The sequence below is a fragment of the Theropithecus gelada genome, chromosome 5 (genome assembly GCF_003255815.1).
Source record: "Theropithecus gelada isolate Dixy chromosome 5, Tgel_1.0, whole genome shotgun sequence".
NCBI lineage: Eukaryota > Metazoa > Chordata > Mammalia > Primates > Cercopithecidae > Theropithecus > Theropithecus gelada.
In genome coordinates, this window is record NC_037672.1 from 59814825 (window position 1) to 59833396 (window position 18572).

The 18572-nt window shown below is 38.2% G+C and overlaps 1 pseudogene across 1 annotated transcript; it reads right to left on the minus strand.

Annotated features, from left to right (window-relative positions):
* Nucleotides 1–587: 587 nt before the first annotated feature.
* On the minus strand, nucleotides 588–2341 carry LOC112625170 (annotated as a pseudogene). The gene has a single exon (XR_003119537.1). The product of XR_003119537.1 is annotated as a heterogeneous nuclear ribonucleoprotein A3 pseudogene (transcript).
* Between the last annotated feature and the right edge of the window lie 16231 nt (nucleotides 2342–18572).

An 18572-nucleotide genomic window follows, 5' to 3' on the forward strand; every position in this document is an offset into this window, starting at 1 on the left:
CCTAAACTATCCTTGGTTTCATCCAGCAAAATGTATAGTGTACAAACAGGAAAGAATGCCAGCCAGTTAGGGGTTTAATAATGCATGATTTTTATTCTCTTGCTCTGAGAACTTGTATAAAAACATTTAAACTAAGAAAAATAACTCAAGATGTATGGACCTCTTGTGCTTTATAAAAGAAAAAAAGGTACCCACTAATTTGCTCAGATATAGCAGACTTAATGGTCCTATATTTTGAAAAGATTTTAAGAATGGTTTCTAATATAGGGGAGGGAAAACATCCACTATCCCTTTTCAGAATTTAAATGGAGGGCAGTAAACATTCTTTACACCCAAAACCTATGGCAGCAGTTCAGATTTGACCAAGGTAAATGTAGAATGGAGATGTTCTAAACACAGCTAGGACTCAGCAAGTCTAACACACTAAAATCATATGATTACATTTTAAAAGAAAATACACAACAACCAAATAGAAATTTTGAGATTTTTTTTCATTTGAAGGTAATCTTAATGCTGCTAAATTCACAAATGCTAATTTAAATACCCAATCCTATTTATCTAAAACATACATTGCAAACACACAGATATCTATTCTCTCCACATGTGAGCGCCCATTCATATCATGGTTTGGAAATGGGGAGAATACATTCCCCTTAAACTGCAAGTCGGCAGGTCTTTCTTTACAGTTAACTTTAGCAACATTCATACAAAATAATAATTAACAATGATCTTCTTTACTTGTTAACTCACAAGGAAACACCTTCAAAACTGCATTTTGTTAAAGTTTCTATACTAGAATGTAGAAAAACCGAACTACACAAATATTGAAAAGTTAAAAATTCCTTAATTTTTTATTCTTGTTACCACTACCACAATTTACAGGGCAATATACCTGATGTAATGAAAAGAAAAAGACAAAGACAAAGCTACAACAGATAAAAAACCTCAGGAATGTACATCTAATTGACACTACATTGCATTAATCAATAGCTGCACTTTGTGCAAACTGTGGCTATGACAGTCCTGAACATGAAGGGTTTCCTGTTTAAGCTGCAGTAACTTTTCTGACTATGGATCATCGTTCCTTCTGTGGCAGATTTTTACAGTTCCTCTAATGCTTTTGGTGTGACTGTCTCAAAGTAACCTGCAGCTTTCCTGACAACTCCTCACTCTCTCTCTTGCTGAGAACTGTAGCCCTTTTCTGCTGTGTTTAGAACCTTCTCCTACCATATCCACCACTTCCAACACCAGATCCATAACCACCACCATAGGGACTGCCCGAGCTTCTTCCACCAAAACTGCCCTCTTTTATGGGTCCATAATTTGATCATTGTTGTCCACTATAATTTCCAAAATCATTATAGTTCCCACCACCACTATAGTTCCCACCACCAAAATTTCCTCCTTCATTGTGACCATCATATCCTCCACCACTGCCACCATATCGACCACCTTGGTTTCCATATTCTGGTCCACCACCACCCTAGCCCCCTCTACTACTATAACCAGGACCACCGCGGTAGTTGCCACCTTCACCTCCAAGTCCATTATATCCACCATCACCTCCTCCATAACTACCTCTGCTGCCACCTTCTCCACCCCTCTAGCCTCCTCTTCCACCAAAATTTCCACCACAGCCAAAATTATCTCCAGATCTCCAGAGTTTCCTCCACAACCAGTAAAATTGACAGATCCACCTCCACGACCTCTCTGTGACCCAGCAGACTGCATCTCTTGTTTAGAAAGGGCCTTTTTCACTTCTCAGTTATGCCCATTATTAGTATGGTATTTCTGAACAACAATTTTATCAGCTGTATCATGATCATTAAAGTTACAAAAGCAAATCTTCTTTTTTTTCCACTCTGCCTATCTTCCATAACTTCTTATGGTTTCAATTTTGCCATACTTTTCAAAGTAGTCTCTCAAATTATATTCTTCTATATCTTCTTTAATACCACCAACAAAAATTTTCTTCACTGTTAGAGCACCAGGCTTTACAGAATCCTCTGTAGAAACAGCTCTTTGGTTCCACTGAACGCCCATCAACCTTGTGTGGTTGAGTACACATTGCTGCATCCACCTCTTCAACACAAGAATAAGTCACAAAATCAAAGCCCCTGGAACATTTGGTTTGGGGGTCTCTTATTACCACACAATCTATCCGTGTGCCCCATTTCTCAAAATGTTCTCTTAAACTATCATCTGTAGTTTCACAGCTCAGATCACCAATAAACAGTTTTCTCAACTGCTCTGGTTCATTTGGATCATGGCCCTCCTCCCCCTGGCCACCGCGATGGCTGGAGTTGGGCTGGGTGTGACCCGGCAGTGGTTTTACTTCCATTTTGAGAGATTTAGCATCATTCGTAAGGGCCCTAGGATTTTGGAATGGTAAATATGCTTCAACTTCAACCTACTAATTCAACCTGCTGTATTAGCCCCTAACAAGCGAGTCATCCTGTCCTTTGAAACTTTTAAGCCAAGCATTGACTACTGTCTCTAGCTGTAAAAGTCCTAGATGGTGTTTTCTTCCAATGGAAATCTGTTTCGTTTGCATTGTGTTATTCAGTGTCGCTACCTTCATCGATGATTTTGGCTAGATCTCCTGGATAAGTTGTTGCAGTTTGTAATTCGCACTTGCTGCTTCACTTTCCGCTTTTATGTTATTGAGACAATGTCTTTCCTTAAACCTCATGAATCAACCTCTACTCTTTTGCTAGTTTCCAACTTTTCTTCTCCAGCTTCCTCACCTCTTCCAGCCCAGCCTTTGTAGAACTGAAGAGAGTTAGAGCCTTGTCCTGGATTAGGCCTTGGCTTAAGGAAATGTTGTGGCTGGTTCGATTGTCTACACAGACAACTAAAACTTTCTCTAGATCAGCAAGAAGGCTGTTTCACATTCTTATTATTCCTGTGTACACTGGAGTAACACTTTTAATTTCCTTCAAGAACTTTTCCTTTGCGTTCGCAACCTGGCTAACTGTTTGGCAACAGAGGCCTATCTTTTGGCCTGTCTTGGCTTTCAACATGCCTTCCTCACTAAGCTTAATCGTTTCTAGCTTTTGATTTGAAGTGAGAGATGTGCAACTCTCCATTTTACTTGAACACTCAGAGGCCATTGTGGTGTTATTAATTGGTCTAATTTCAATACTGTTGTGTCTCAAGGTAATGGGAGGCCTGAGGAAGGAGAGAGATGGGGAAATGGCCAATCAGTGGAGCAGTCAGAACATACACAACATTTATTGATTAAGTTCATTGTCTTATATGGGCTAGGTTCATGGCACCCCAAAACAATTACATTAGTAACATCAAAGATCACTGGTCACAGATCACCTAACGGATATAATAATAAAAAATTCTTTGAAATATTACAAGAATTACTAAAATGTGAGACAGAGGCACGAAGTGAGCACATGCTATTGGAAAAATGCCACAAACCTTCAAGATGTAAAAAGTGCAGTATCTGAGAAGTGCAATGAGGTGAAGTGTAATAAAACGAGGTATGGCTGTCTTTTTCATTGGGATTATGTTAAATTCATAAAGTCATTTAGGGAGAACTGACATTTTCATGATGTTGAGTTTTTCTAACAGAAGCACAGTGTGCCTTTTCATTTGTTCAAGCCTATTTCTGTGTCTTTCCTGAGTGTTCTACAGTCTAGACACATTTTGACTGTCATACCAAGTAACAAGGCTGTCTCCCTCCCATCCCACGCACAACTTCCAGTACATATGTTTTCAGGCTCACCCTCTCATTTTTGTAGCCAGGATCATTTAAACCTGATCCTTCCTTTCTGAAAATCTGGGAGATAGGGAGAAGAACTTCACGTAGAATGGTGAGGGTATGGGCTTTGCAGTCAGACTGCCACTGGGTTAAATTTTACTCTGTCATTTATCAGCTCTGTGACCAACAGCAAGTCCTCATTGGCAAAATAGAGATTTTTAGCTGTACTAGTTCGTTCTCACGCTGCTATAAAGACATACCTATGACTGGGTAATTTAGAAAGAAAAGAGGTTGAATTGGCTCATGGTTCTGCGGGCTGTACAGGCATCTGCTTCCGGTGAGACCTCAGGAAACTTAAGAATTATGGCGGAAGGTGAAGGGGAAGTAGGCATACCTTACATGCTGGAGCAGGAGGAAGACAGAGTGAAGGGGAGGTGCTATACACTTTCAAACAACCAGATCTGGTGAGAACTCTATCACAAGATAGCACTAGAGGGGTGGTGCTAATATTAGAAACCACCTCCATGATCAAATCACCTCCCACCACGCCCTACATCCCATATTGGGAATTAACAATTCAACATGAGATTTGGGTGAGGAGACAGAGCCAAACCATATCATACCTTTCATGGAAATAAGGATTGGATAGGATAACATATGTAAAGCAGCTAGCACAGTACCTGATATGATTAAGAGCCCAATTTAATTGGTAGCTGTTACTTGCCCTGGGCACTGAATTTTCCCAGTAACTATTCTGGTAGTGAATAATTTCCAGTATGAAATTGAAAGCCCTATCACAGGCCTCCTGATATGTTTGTAACATATCATACACTGTTACATATATTTAAAAAAAAAATCTATCCGTCTTCCACCCATGTTAATTTCATTGATTCTGGCAATACCATGCTATTTTGAGGTTTTCCTTTTTTCCCATGAGTTGGCATTTTTCAGACTTTATATTTCGTCTCACTTTCACAAAATGCTGGACTAACCTGAACGTAGTGGCAGAAGCTTCACTAGTCTGAACGGTGATGGATCATCTTTTCCTGGAAGCCATCAATCAACAGTAGCTAACAAGAATATGGAGTAGGGCAGGAGTGGGAGGGGGTGCGAAGGTCACTTTACTTGGTTCACTGACTACTTGCTGTGAGCCCTTTTGATTGATGTAGTAAAAATTTCTGCTGATTGCATCACTATTTCAGGAGAGTGTTGACTTGCTTTCCCCAAGCAGATTTCTGATTTTAGTTGAGAATCAGCATTCTAAACTTTTAATGTTGTTGTCTAGACAACAACATTAATTGAGCACCCACTGTCTGCTGACTGCTGCACAACAGAGTTAATAGTAAGCAGAAGGCCAGGGATGGCTTGTCTTAGGGGTTCGGTCTGGCTGTATTCAGGGGACATGGGCCTGGCCGATGGGCAATTTATTGATTTAAGGAAAGTGGCCTGATGAGTGCTTAGCCACCATGGAGGGTGCAGGTCTGGGTGTGCTGGTTCACCTGACACAAGGGTCACCATAGGGAGGCCAAGGCAGGGGCAGGAATGAAGATTCTTTGTTGTAGAGGCAGGGAGTGAAGCTTGGGGCTGTGGCCAATAGACCTAGAAGAGGCAGTCATGTAGTCCTAAAGCTTCGAATGAAAGCTATGGAAATCAAGCAGATGGTGGGGCAGAAGGTAAGCTAAGGTCAGAGGCAAGTAGCAAGCATTTCTCTTGGGAGGTGGGTTGCCCTGACAGGCTGTGAGGGGAGATGCCACCCTTTGCAGAGGACAGCACAGGACAGCCCTGGGAGTCGAGCCAGTGAGCAGAGTCTCAAAGGGACCCTGACCTCAGGGTGGGAGAGGCCCTGTGCCTGGAGCTAACAGGCTCCACACTCCATAAGCAAAGCTGCTGTACCCAGCAGGGATGGAATCATATCAGTAATAACAGCACCTTCATTTATTTAGTGCTTTTAATGCTTCAGAGAGCTTTCTCCTCTTTTACCGCACATGTATAAAAATGCTGCACTTTCCCTGGGGAGACGATGCCAGTGACTTCCCATCAGCTCTTGCCCTTTGTGTTGTTTTCCCAGAAGTGTTTATAGACTTGTTTGATTAAACCACACTTTCTGGTCTCATGGTAACCCACAGGAGTTGGAAATGTCAGAGGGAAACCATGTATTGTCCATAGCCTCACACTTTTTGAATTTTTAAATTTTTAAAAATACATTTGGAGGATATAAGTGAAGATTTTTTTACATGCGCATGTTGTGTCGTGATGCAGTATACTCACACTTTTGTGAGATATGAACACACACATTCATTTCTTCAACTGAAAATTCTTATTGTGCACGCACAAGGTAGCAGACACTGCTTGGTGCTATACATGTACACATATTTCTATATAAAAGATGTGTGTATTTGTTATTATCCTATAAAATCTCCTCCTACGCGGAGGTCAGACTGGTGGTGGCCTGAAACATTCAGAACAGGAGTTGGAAAAGGGTCATAAGGGAGGCTAGAAGCTGCAGACAGTTAGAGACTTTATTCCGTAGGAAAGACAGAATTGCCCTCAGGCCGTTGCTCAGAACCACTGTGTGTATAACGCAGCAGATGATAGCAGCAGGACTCACTGACCTCGGTGAGAAATGACAGCTGACAGCAGAGGGAGGGGACAGAACTCTTGAAAGCAGAATCGTTTCTTTTGAATTCTCTCTGGCTCTTCAGCACAATGGTCTGAGGCCATTTCCTTCTGAGCAGTGCTGCATTAAATAGCACAATAATTAATAGTCAAAATGCTACTAGCTCCTATTTGCATAGCTTTTTAGAATTTACAATTCTTTACACTATATGGTCTTATTAAATCAATGCAAAATCCATATGGCGGCATCCGTCAGAATCACCTGAAAGTTGTTAAAACACACGTTGCCGCTTGCTTGTCCCTACCTCCTCCCACCTTGAGTTTTTGGTTCAGTAGGTCTGAAGTGGGGCCCCAAATCAGTCTTCCTGACAGTTCCCCACATGACTCTGCTGCTGCTGGCTGGGGCCACACTTTGAGAACCATTGCCCTCTGGGGTATGCGTGGCTTCTTGTATTATTATTGTCACTATTTTACATAGGAAAAATGCAGTTTCAGAGAAGTTGAATTACATAACCAAGGTCACCCAGGTGGCAGATTTCAGACTTCAGTTTAAGTCTTCAAAGAATAAGCCATACGTTTTTTCAACTATGTGCTATTGTCTCAGATGCTTTTCCTAAAAAATGAGTTTAACACATGTTAGATTTTCTTCAAAATACTTGGAATTAAAACCTTGTCATTGTAGTGTATTTGAAAATTTATGTCTGTGGCATATATTCTTCTTTGATAATACTGGATGGGGTTCCTGGTATGTCTAGCTTCTGGAGCACTTAGAACATTTAAATAAATGCTAAGAAATTAGGGTGACTGGGTGGAAAGGGAACACATGGAGGAAGTAGGATGTGAAGTGACTGGGACAGGTGCAAATCCTTTGGAAAAGAGCCATGAAGTAGTGGAAAGACATGAGAGTTAGCAGATCAGAGGGAAGCTGGTGTTTTAGGAGCATTTCCCTGCATGGATCATTTCGCTAACCCAGAATGATTGACTTTGATTTGATGTTGGTCTTCTCTAGAGGGAGTCTATAAGGGTTTTTTCCAACTAAACAACTATTCTGCTTCCAGGTTAAGAATGCCTAAGGAAATATCCTATTATGTTCATGGAAGCATCCTATGATGTTCAAGAAAATATCCCTTATGTTCATGTTTATGTGTCCATTTTTCTTTTCTGTGAGTGATTTCCCAAGTCCTTTCCAAATCAATTACAGAATTATGAAGAAGCCTCTTAAGCACCTCTAAAGGCATTTTAAAGAAAATTCCGAGATCACTTATGTCCTTTCATTTCAAGACTGTGATAGCTGCCATTAGTGCAGAGATGTGACATTAGTCTTTCAGGCTGTAACCAGGCTGGATCAGGTGGGGTTCGGTCAGGAAAACAAAACCCCTATAGGCATTTTAAATATGGAGAGATTTAATACAGGTATTGAGGTGCTTATAAAACCATGGGAAAGACTGAAAGAGTGAAAATCATGGGGACTGACATTAGTTTTGGGTTTACTGCCACAGAAAAGCAGAGAGCTGTTGTGGCTCAGAATCAAGAACCTGCAGGAATGCGGCTGGTGGCCTCACAGCTTTCTTCAGTGCTGAGGGGCTGCAATGGGAAGGAAACAAAAGAGGCCACCGCATAAAAGTATCTGTGAAACTCACATATTCGTCTGCCAGTGCTTCCAGAGCAAGAAAAAAGAATGTCTTCTTCGTCTCTTCCACCTTACAAATCTTGCAGGAGTGCAATTTTATTGATGAAATCTAAGAACTTTCAAGTTTACAGGATTCATTTGGAGTAAAATTTATGTCGCTGCACAGATGTGGCTTTTTCTTCAAATTACCAACTAGGGGTGGACACATAGAATTTTGCTGGAAGTGGAGGTCTTCACATCTCATTACCAAACCTCTGAGCGACGAAATTTCACTGCATTTGCAGTTTCTATATTTGGTTTTGCTTGACAGATATTAATGACTTATTGATTGTATTTTTATTTATTATAAAACCTTAATTCTTAGGAATCATGCTAAAGCAGAAGCTTCCATTAATTAGATTCCCTCTCCCATAGGCCTTCTTTGGAAAGAAGTTTTATCACTGGAAAACAGGAAAGTTTTAATTTTTACCACAAAAATTTAACAATATATCCAATTACCCAATTCATACAAGCCTGCTATGGTTTAAATGTGTCCCCAAAGTTCATGTGTTGGAAACAATCCCCAGTGCAACAGTGTTGAGAAGCAGGACCTTTAAGAATTGAGGAGGTCCTGAGGGCTCTGCCCTCATGAGTGAATTAATGTCATTATTGTAGGAGTGGGTCAATTATTGTGAGAGAGGCTTTATTGTAGAGGCAAGTTTGACCCCCTCTCACTCTCTGGCTCTTGAGCCTGCTCTCTTGCTCTCCACCTGCTGCCCTGGGATGATGCATCAAGAAGGCCCTCACCAGATGCAGGTCTCTCGACCTTGGACTTCTCAGCTTCCAGAAATGTAAGAGATACATTTCTTTCCTTTGTAAATTACTCAGTCTTTGGCATTCTGTTATAGCAGCACAAAATGGACTATGTCCATTATAAAAAGTGGGAAAAAAGATAATATTTTATATATTTATTTAACTAATATATATTTGCTTAATCTGTGTTCCTTTATTGAAAGAATTCTGATTGGTTGCCTTTTTTATTTTTCACTTGAATTACCAATGCTTATATAAATGCTCTGATATATGCATCCTACGATAAGCAATATCCTTGGATAAATTCCTACTAGATTTTTAGCATCTAAAATGATGTACTTTTAGAGGATTTAAAAACATATATTTATAAATTGACTCCCAGGAAGATTAGGATGCTTTTAATCTACTAGCTGTGAATAAAAGTTCCTGATTTTCTGAACTCTTACCAATATTGGGTCTTATATTTAAAAAGCTTTGCTAATCTGATAGTTAAACTGTATATAATTGTTTTAACTTGATTTTCTTTGATAGCTAGAGAGGATGAAGATTTGTTTATATGTTATTATCTTTTTACATGTATTCTCCTAATGAAATTATACCTTTAGGCTATTTTTCCATTGAGTTGTTAGACTTCTTTAAAAATTGATTTGTAGTAGCTCTTTATTAATTAAGGATAAAATTGCTTATCCCTTATTTATGTTGGAAATATTTTTCTCAAACTGCTGTTTGACTTTTAATTTCATTTTATATTTATGAAAGAATTTAAAGTTTTTAGTTAACCAAAAATTCCTTCCTCCTTCTCTCCTTCCTTCCTTCTCTTCTTCCTTTCTTCCTTCTCCCCTTCCTTCCTCTTTCCTTCCATCCCTCCATCTTTCTATCTGTATTTTTATCTTTTTCTTCCCTCCCTCCCTCTCTCTCATCCCTTCTCTCTTTTTCTTCTTGGTCTTTCTCTCTCTCAAAAAAAGGCAAGATACTGGTTAAGTGGGCTCATACATTTTAGAAAGACCTAAACAGAATTGCCAAGAATTGCATAAGAACGTTCAGTTTCATAAAACCCATAGTTCTGTAAGAAGGTTCTACCTAGATAATGACATAATTAGGGATGATTATGGCATTAGGGATGATGTAGGCAAATACAAACTCAGCAACCAAAGTCTACAATAGGCCATGTGTGAAATGTTTAAAAATTACTAAACAAATGTCATAAAAGAATTACTTCCTGTCATTTGGAAGTTAAAAATAAACTAGATGTAGGTTTCTCACTTATGAAAGTAATACATAATTTTGGCAAAACATTAAGAAGGCCACCAGAGGCCTTCTCACACAGTAAGACCTCTTCCAAACAGTCTCTTGTGTATCCTTTTAGAAAGTTTCTACATATGCACAAAAATAGAGAATATCCCTTAAAACACCTCCTCCATAGAGACATGAGATAATACTGAATGTAATATTCTGCAATTAATTATTTTCTTAATTAACGTCAAATTTTAGACCTATTTTTATATCCCTACATAAAAATCTACTAGTCTTTACTGTATACTGTATGTTCTATAACTATATCATTGTTTATTTTACTAGCTATTTCTAGATGCTCATTTGATTGGTTCTAGATTTTACAATTTTATTATTATTATTTTTTAAAGAGATGGGGTCTTGCTGTGTTGGTCAGGTTGGTCTTGAATTCCTGGTCTCAAGTGATCCTCCCACCTCAGCCTCCCAAAGTGCTAGGATTACAGTCATGAGCCACCTGGCCCTAGTTCTATATTTTTGTTCCAAGACAAACTGCTGCAATGTGATTACTGTACAGTTAATTCTTTTTTTTTCTTTTTCTTTTTTTGAGATGAGGTATCACTCTGTCACCCAGGTTGGAGTGTAGTGACATGATCTCGACTCACTGCAACCTCTGCCTTCTAGGCTCAAGAGATCCTCTCACCTCGGCCTTTGAGTAGCTGAGACCACAAGCGTGCGCCACCACACCCTGCTAATTTTTGTATTTATTGGTAGGTATGGGGTTTTGCCATGTTGCCCAGGCTGGTTCAAATTCCAAATACACCTCAAATATACCTGTCTTGGCTTCCCAAACTGCTGGGATTATAGGTGTGAGCCACTGCGCCCAGCCTATTCTACAGTTAACTCTTGAACAACACAGATTTGAACTCTGTGCATCCACTTATAGGCAGATTGTCTTCCACTTCTGCGACCCATGAGACAGTAAGACCAACCCCTCCTCACCTTCCTCAGCCTACTCAACACGAAGATGATGAGGATGAAGACGATTATGATGATGCACTTCCACTTAATAAACAGTAAATATATTTTCTTTCTTCTTGATTTTCTTTCTTTCTTTTTTTTTTTTTTTTTGTTTTTTGAAGGAGAGTTTCACTCTTTTTGCCCAGGCTGGAGTGCAATGGCATGATCTCAGCTCACTGTAACATCCACCTCCCGGATTCAAGTGATCCTCTTGCCTCAGCTTCCTGAGTAGCTGGGATTACAGACATGCACCACCACACCCGGCTAATTTTGTATTTTTAGTAGAGATGGGGGTTTCACCATGTTGGTCAGGCTGGTCTTGAACTCCTGACCTCAGATAATCTGCCCACCTCAGCCTCCCAAAGGGCTGGGATTACAGGCATGAGCCACTGCACCCGGCCGATTTTCTTAATAACATTTTCTTTTCTCTAGTTTACTTTATTGTAAAAAAATAGTGTATATACATGTGAAATACAAAATATGTTTTAATCAATTGTTAATAGTATCAGTAAAGCTCTGGTCAACAGTAGGTTTTTTGGCAAATCAAAAGTTATATACGAATTTTTGCATGGGGGAGTCAGCAACCCTCACCACTGCATTGTTCAAGGGTCAGTTGTATTTATATTTACTGTGTCTTGGTCAAGAAATTTGTGGATAAAATCTCTGGAGTAAATTCTTGCAATAGAAGGTATGTGAATGAAAAACTTCGAAGAGCCCTCAAAATATGGTGCCAATTCATTTCCTTACTGGCAGTGTATACAAATGTAGAGGAAAGCTTAACATGTATATTTTAATTAAAAATTGTTCACAAAATAGATCAGATTTGCCTAGTTTCAAACCAGAGTGCTACACCAGGCTTCTAGAAGCAGAGGTCAATGAGAGACTAACATAGAAATTACTGAAAAATCAGAATTATTTCAGAAAATAGGCTAAGTAGACATTAAGTTCCTCTGTTTTCCATGTTTGAGTCATAGCTCTTACATAGTTTTCCTTAGGAGATTGTTTCTAATATTTCTCTTTTTAATAATTTCAGCTTTTATTTTAGATTCAGGGCATACATATGCAGGTTTGTTACCTGGGTGTATATTGCATGATGCTGAGGTTTGGGGTACACTTGATCCCATCACCCAGGCACTGAGCATAGTACCCAATAGTTAGTCTTTCAATCCTCGCCTCGCTTCCCTTCCTCTCTGCTCTAGTAGTCCCCAGTGTTTATTGTTGCCATCTTCACATCCATGTAGACTCAATGTTTATAACTTATAAGTGAGAACATGCGGTATTTGATTTGCTGTGTTCCTGTGTGAATTCGCTGTGTTTCTAATATTTCAATCACATATTTTGTTGGCTATTCATTTCCCTTCCTTTGAGTTACTTCTGTTTGCCCTGATTTAATTCCCTTTTAATCATAATGAATAATTTCTCTCATTTCCTTTAGGAGTTATTTGTTTTCTCCATTTCTCAGGGACTGCCTAATTATTTGCTATGTGGATGTGGGTGCCTTCATGCCTGCATGCTTTCAGATTTGCCCACCTCAGTTCAATGATAGTGCCACTTGATATTATCTTCAAATGTTCCAGTATTTTCTTTGATCAGTAGAGTTTTATGCACATGCAAGATTAGTGGTCAAAGTAATAATTTTTCATAAGACCTAATATGATTAATTTTGTTATTTCCATTATGAATGTAAATAATAATGTGTCTCAATTCAGATGTGATCTTCTTATGTAAGACTTTTGTTTGATAAAACATAATCTCTATAAGTAATTAATATTCACATTCTTTTCTTTTTTAAAAATCACTTTATTGGGGTATAAGCTGTACATATAAGAATACACCTGTGGGACTGGGTGTGGTGGCTCATGCCTGTAATCCCGGCACTTTGGGAGGTGAGGGCAGATCTCTTGAGGTTGGGAGTTTGAGACAAGCCTGGGCAACATGGTGAAACCCCATCTCTGCTTAAAAATACAAAAATTAGCCAGGTGTGGTGGTGCATACCTGTCGTCCCAGCTACTGGGGAGGCTCAGGCATGAGAAATGTTTGAACCTGAGAGGTAGAGGTTGCAGTGAGTCGAGATCGCACCGCTGCACTCCAGCCTAGGTGACAGAGCAGGACTGTCTCAAAAACAACAACAAAAAATACACCTATGAAACCATCACCACAATTTATGCCATAAACATACCCATGACATACCCATATGCGTCATCTCAAAAAGTTTCCTCCTACCCTCTTGATTATTTTTTGTGATAAGAACACTTAATATAAGATCTTAGCAAATTTGTAAGTAGACAATATAGTATCATTATTGTTTATATTCTTTATGAGCATTCACTAATGATTTTTCAAAATAATTCTGACAGCTTTACATTTCATATATTATTAAGCAATGTGTATAATGAGCTTGTTTATTTGGATAAGACAAGTTCAAATTACCATTCATAGTTTTGTGGAAAATATTAGGTTGAGATCTGACAGCAATAAAAATATGGTAACAAATATTAACAATTTTTACCTCTGGATAGCGGGGAGTTCTTTTTATTTTGTTTGCTTACCTATATTTAAAAATGTGTTAATAATAACCACATATGGCTTTATTTAAAAAATAAATAACATTTTAAACACAGTGTGTTTTTCAACAGAGCTCAGAGAAGATACATGGAAAGAAAAAGAAAGGAGTATAGAATACAGAGTGTATGAGATGCTGGCTCACAGTTTATGATTCTGTTCCTTCAGTGATTCTTAAGGGAGTTGAGCAAAAATAATTTTTATGTCCTTTATTCTTTCTAGAAATGGATTATTTAAGAAGGTGAACATACTTAATTTTTCAAATTTTATGACCTTGTATATGAAAACAAAACAAAACAAAACAAAACATGAACACTGGAGACTTTCCACTTGCAAATAATCTGTTCAGGTTTTCCTGAGCAGAATTCTATGCATTCAAAAATGAATATACTAAGCATCTGTATTAATTTGCTAGGGTTGCCATAATAAAGTACTACAAACTGAGTTGATTAAATGACAAATTTATTTTCTAACAGCTCTGGAGGCTAGAAGTCCAAGATCACGGTGTTGGCAGATTTGTTCTGAAGGCCATCTTCTTTTTTATTATTTCAATAGTTTTTGGGGTACAGGTAGTTTTTGGTTACATGGATGAGTTCTTTAGTGGTGATTTCTGAGATTTTAGTGCACCCATCACCTGAGCAGTGTACACTGTACCTAATATGTAGTCTTCTCTCACCCTCTTTAACCTTCTCTCGCCCCCAAGTTTCCAAAGTCCATTATATCATTCTTATGGCTTTGTGTTCTCATAGCTTAGCTCCCACTTATAAGTGAGAACATACAATGTTTGGTTTTCCATTCCTGAATTACTTCACTTAGTGTAATGGCCTCCAGCTCTATCCAAGGTGCTTCAAAATACATTAGTTCATTTCTTTTTATGGCTGAGTAGTATTCCATGGTGTATATATGCGACGTTTTCTCTATCTACTCGTTGGTCAGTGGGCACTTAGGTTGGCTCCATGTCTCTGCAATTGTGAATTGTGCTGCTGTAAACATGCATGTGTAGGTGTCTTTTTCATGGAGTGACTCCTGTTCCTTTGGGTAGATACCCGGTAGTGGGATTGCTGGATTGAATGGTAGTTCTACTTTTAGTTCTTCAAGGAATCTCCATACTGTTTTCCACAGTGGTTGTACTAATTTACATACTCATCAGCAGTCTAAAAGTGTTCCCTTTTCACCACATCCACACCAATATCTATTGTTTTTTGACTTTTTAATTATGACCATTCTTGCAGGAGTAAGGTGATATCTCGTTGTGGTTTTAATTTGCATTTCCCTGATGATTAGTAATGTTTAGCATTTTTTAATGTGTTTGTTGGCTGTTTGTATATTGAAGGCCATCTGCTCTTTGTGTCTTCATGTAGTCTTTCACCTGCCTTGTCTGTGTAGAAAATTCCTCTTCTTAAAAGAACATCAGTCGTACTGGGTTAGGACCCACCATAATGATCTCGTTTTAGCTGAATTCTGTAAACACCCTATCCCCATAAAAGGTCACATTCTGAAGTACTGGGGTTAGGACTCAGCCTATGAATTTGGGGCTGGGGGAACACAATTCAACCCGTAACATCATCTGAAAAACTTTCCTCTCTGTCGGGAAGCCCTTTGGTTCTGTTACCACATAGTGGATGTTATATAGTGGTATTTAACTTTTTTTTGAGTTACGATTTTTTTTGAAAATGAAAATTAGGGGTCTGGCACCCAGAAAAAAGTACATATATATTAAGTTTCACATCAAGGCATTTGCAGACACCTGCCCCCATCCTCAATCTCTTTCTCTCTATGGACCCCTAGGATTAAGAACCCTGGTACAAATGCTATTAAAACCACGAAGTCAGGGAATTCAGTGATCAAATCCATCAACTAGCTCTTCATAAGTCACACAACTTATCAAGGCTCTTCAGTACTAAGTTGCAGTTTTATATCTTTCACCTGACTATTGATAATTGAAGGAATTGAAAGCAGTCCTGCAAAAGTCACCCTCAGTCCAGTAAAACCTAAGTCTAAGCACGGGTCAGGAGCTCTTCCAAATGACTGGAACAGTTCTCTCAGTTTCTAAAGATGTCTCCTGATGCCAGATTTTAAGCACAGATCAATTGTGAGGGATGACAGTTCTGCTTTGGGCATTCCCTGGGTTTGAGCCTACTAAGAGGGAGATGCAGCTATGCTTGGCTACATCCGGAACACCAATGAGGTGTGGTCCAGCTTTGGTTAGTAGTGGATAAGAGAAATGTTGGCTAATTGGGTGGATCTCCCACTTGGGGTTCTTTTCCATATAGAACCCATCAATGCATGAGGCTCAAAAGGAATTTAATATTACTTGAAACTGGGTCAGATTTCCTGGGGCTGGGCCTCTAATCAGTTCCTGAAAATGAGGAGGATTAAGACATCTTTAACCTTGTTATCATTTGTAAATAAAGAAGATGGAAAAATTAAAGTCAGCATTTATAGAAGTGAGCTTGAGATGAGCCCTGTACCATGTCTATAGAGCTTTCTAAAGAATATGTGGACTTGAGTTAATGTTTGGACCTGGTGCTGAGAATATTTGAATGACCCTGTGTTTTTTTGTTTTTTTGTTTTTTCTGGTATGTTATATGAACGTGTCCATCTGAGGCCAGTTCCTCACTTTTTGTTTTGTTAGTGCAACACTCTGGCAGGGTTTGTGAGGAAAAGTTATTAATATTTGGTTTGATATTATTTCAGTGTTCTGAGACATTATGTAGTTCTAACTTTTGCCTTATAATTCATTTAGATTTAAGTCCATTGTTAAAATTGAAAATGCTTAGTCAAGAATACAGTGAAACTGGAAATCACATAAAATTCTATAGTATATAGCTACATCAAAATTCTGTATATAGGTGAGAAATACAGTAAAACAAACAAACAAAAAGCTTAAAGATGTACTGGAAATTTTTAAATTAAATTATAAATTTTCAATGGCTCTGTAGTTTTATATGAATGTATTTTATTTTCTTTGTCTTTTTATTCATGTGAAAATTTATGTATTTTTAAACCTATGTTGTTTTAATATGTTTTTTTCTGGAAATTAATTGCTCACTAAAAATTACTAACAAAATCTAATTTTACTCAAAACAAATTGATTCAATAATGTATGAACTAAACCTATGTAATACATAAAACTAACTTATTTAAAGAAGGGAATTAGAGATCCTATACTTGATAAATGAAACCAGTATCAATATATTAATATTTTAATTTTTTTCTTAAATATAAACCCTTTTCAATGTACTGGTTGTTTTCTCACTTCATCAACCTGTCTGTGCTATTTAGGTTAAAAAACTCATGACAATACAAAATTAATGTTTTTTTTTTCCTAACAAGACTCTTAGGAAAAAGTTTATGGGTTTGACATTACATTAAATACCCAAAACAATGCTAATAGACTAAACAATTATCAACTTTTAACCTTACTAATGGAAATAGTATTTATAGTTTTGGGTAGAGATGGCAAGAGTTCCTTAGAATTAATTTAAAAAAAAAACCTGACTTAGGGTTTATTCGGATCTGTTCCAGGAGCCAAGCCAAGATACCTCATTGCATTTACATTTTATTTTAGTCATTTCTATTGTTCCCATATTTTATAATAATTGCTAAGCAGCAGAAATCCTGACGTACGTGTGTGTGTGTGTGTGTGTGTGTGTGTGTGTGTACGCGCGCTTGGATATCTATTTTCCTCTTCTACGACAGAATGGTAAAAGTCATCTTTTGGGATTTATGGGATTTGGAATCAAAGTGATCTGAATTGTTTTAAAGTGACCTGAATTTTAATCCCAATTTTGCTACTTAATGTTGGGGCATTGATTAACTCACCTATGCTCTCTAAATTTAAGTTTCTTCATCTGGAAAATAGAAATAAAGTGATAATAATACCGGTCTCAGTGAGTTGTAAGGACTAAATATGAATATACAATGAACTGTGGTAGTGATTGTTGCTATTATTATTACTTATTGTCTTGTGAAGATACTAAAGGAAAGAGAATTATCTAGAGAACAGATTGGCAAGGATGATTTTTAAAAATGGGGGCGGGGGAATGGCACAGAAAAGCTACAACTTGAAAAATCAACTCTGAAATAATCAAGAATCAATTGCTTGGTAAAATTAAGAAGATTTTCTATTTCTTGCCAGCATATTTATATCAAAGTGTGTAACATGGGGCCTGTTTTGTTACTTGGCATGTTCCGGGCCATTTGTAAAGAAAATGTTCAGCAGCTGTTGCTCTGGGAGGCAGATGGATGGATGACATTTATGAATTGTATTTTTCTGATGGAGAAACTGAGGTACCAAGTGATTAATTGTTTTTCCCAACCTTCCACATCCACGAAACATCGAATTTGAAATTACAGTTCATGAATATCTTCTGCCTTCCAGCTCTGCGCTGCAGAAAGGAGTTACCAGTGGATGAGATGGGAAACGTGGTGGGGCTTGCTCTCAGGGAGGCCAGCTGAAGAGTGGGGCTTTTGTGTTTGGTACAGATGGCCAACTGGTAGTGCTTACCAGGACTTCCCTCCCCTGCAGCCCCCACCCTCAAGTGACAGCTTTTTGCATCTTCTTGTCTAATTAAACTACCAACAGAGAATGCCAGTTATCTGCTTGTGTGACACCTCTGAATATTAAGTAGCTTTTGTAATTAATTATTTTTTGAAAGGCTTGATCCTCCATAATTAAATAAATCTTTGAGAATTAATACTAGGTTAGCACAGTATATGGACTGAAAAACATCGTGAGTGACAACTTGGCTGTGAGGGAAGAATTTTGCATCCAATATAGTGTCTCTATTGATCAATCTTTGAGGCTCTGAATGCTCCCAATACTAACATCACAATGCTTTTTCTTTCTCGATATTCCTGTGCACCCAAGCGGAACCAATAGTTCTGCACAGGGTAAGATATAAAAATGCAGATTGGCTTAAATAACTTACTGTCCAACAGGGCAGTCTGTGTAGTATAGGAGAATACTTCATAAGCAGCTGTCTGGCTCATGTTGCCCTTAGA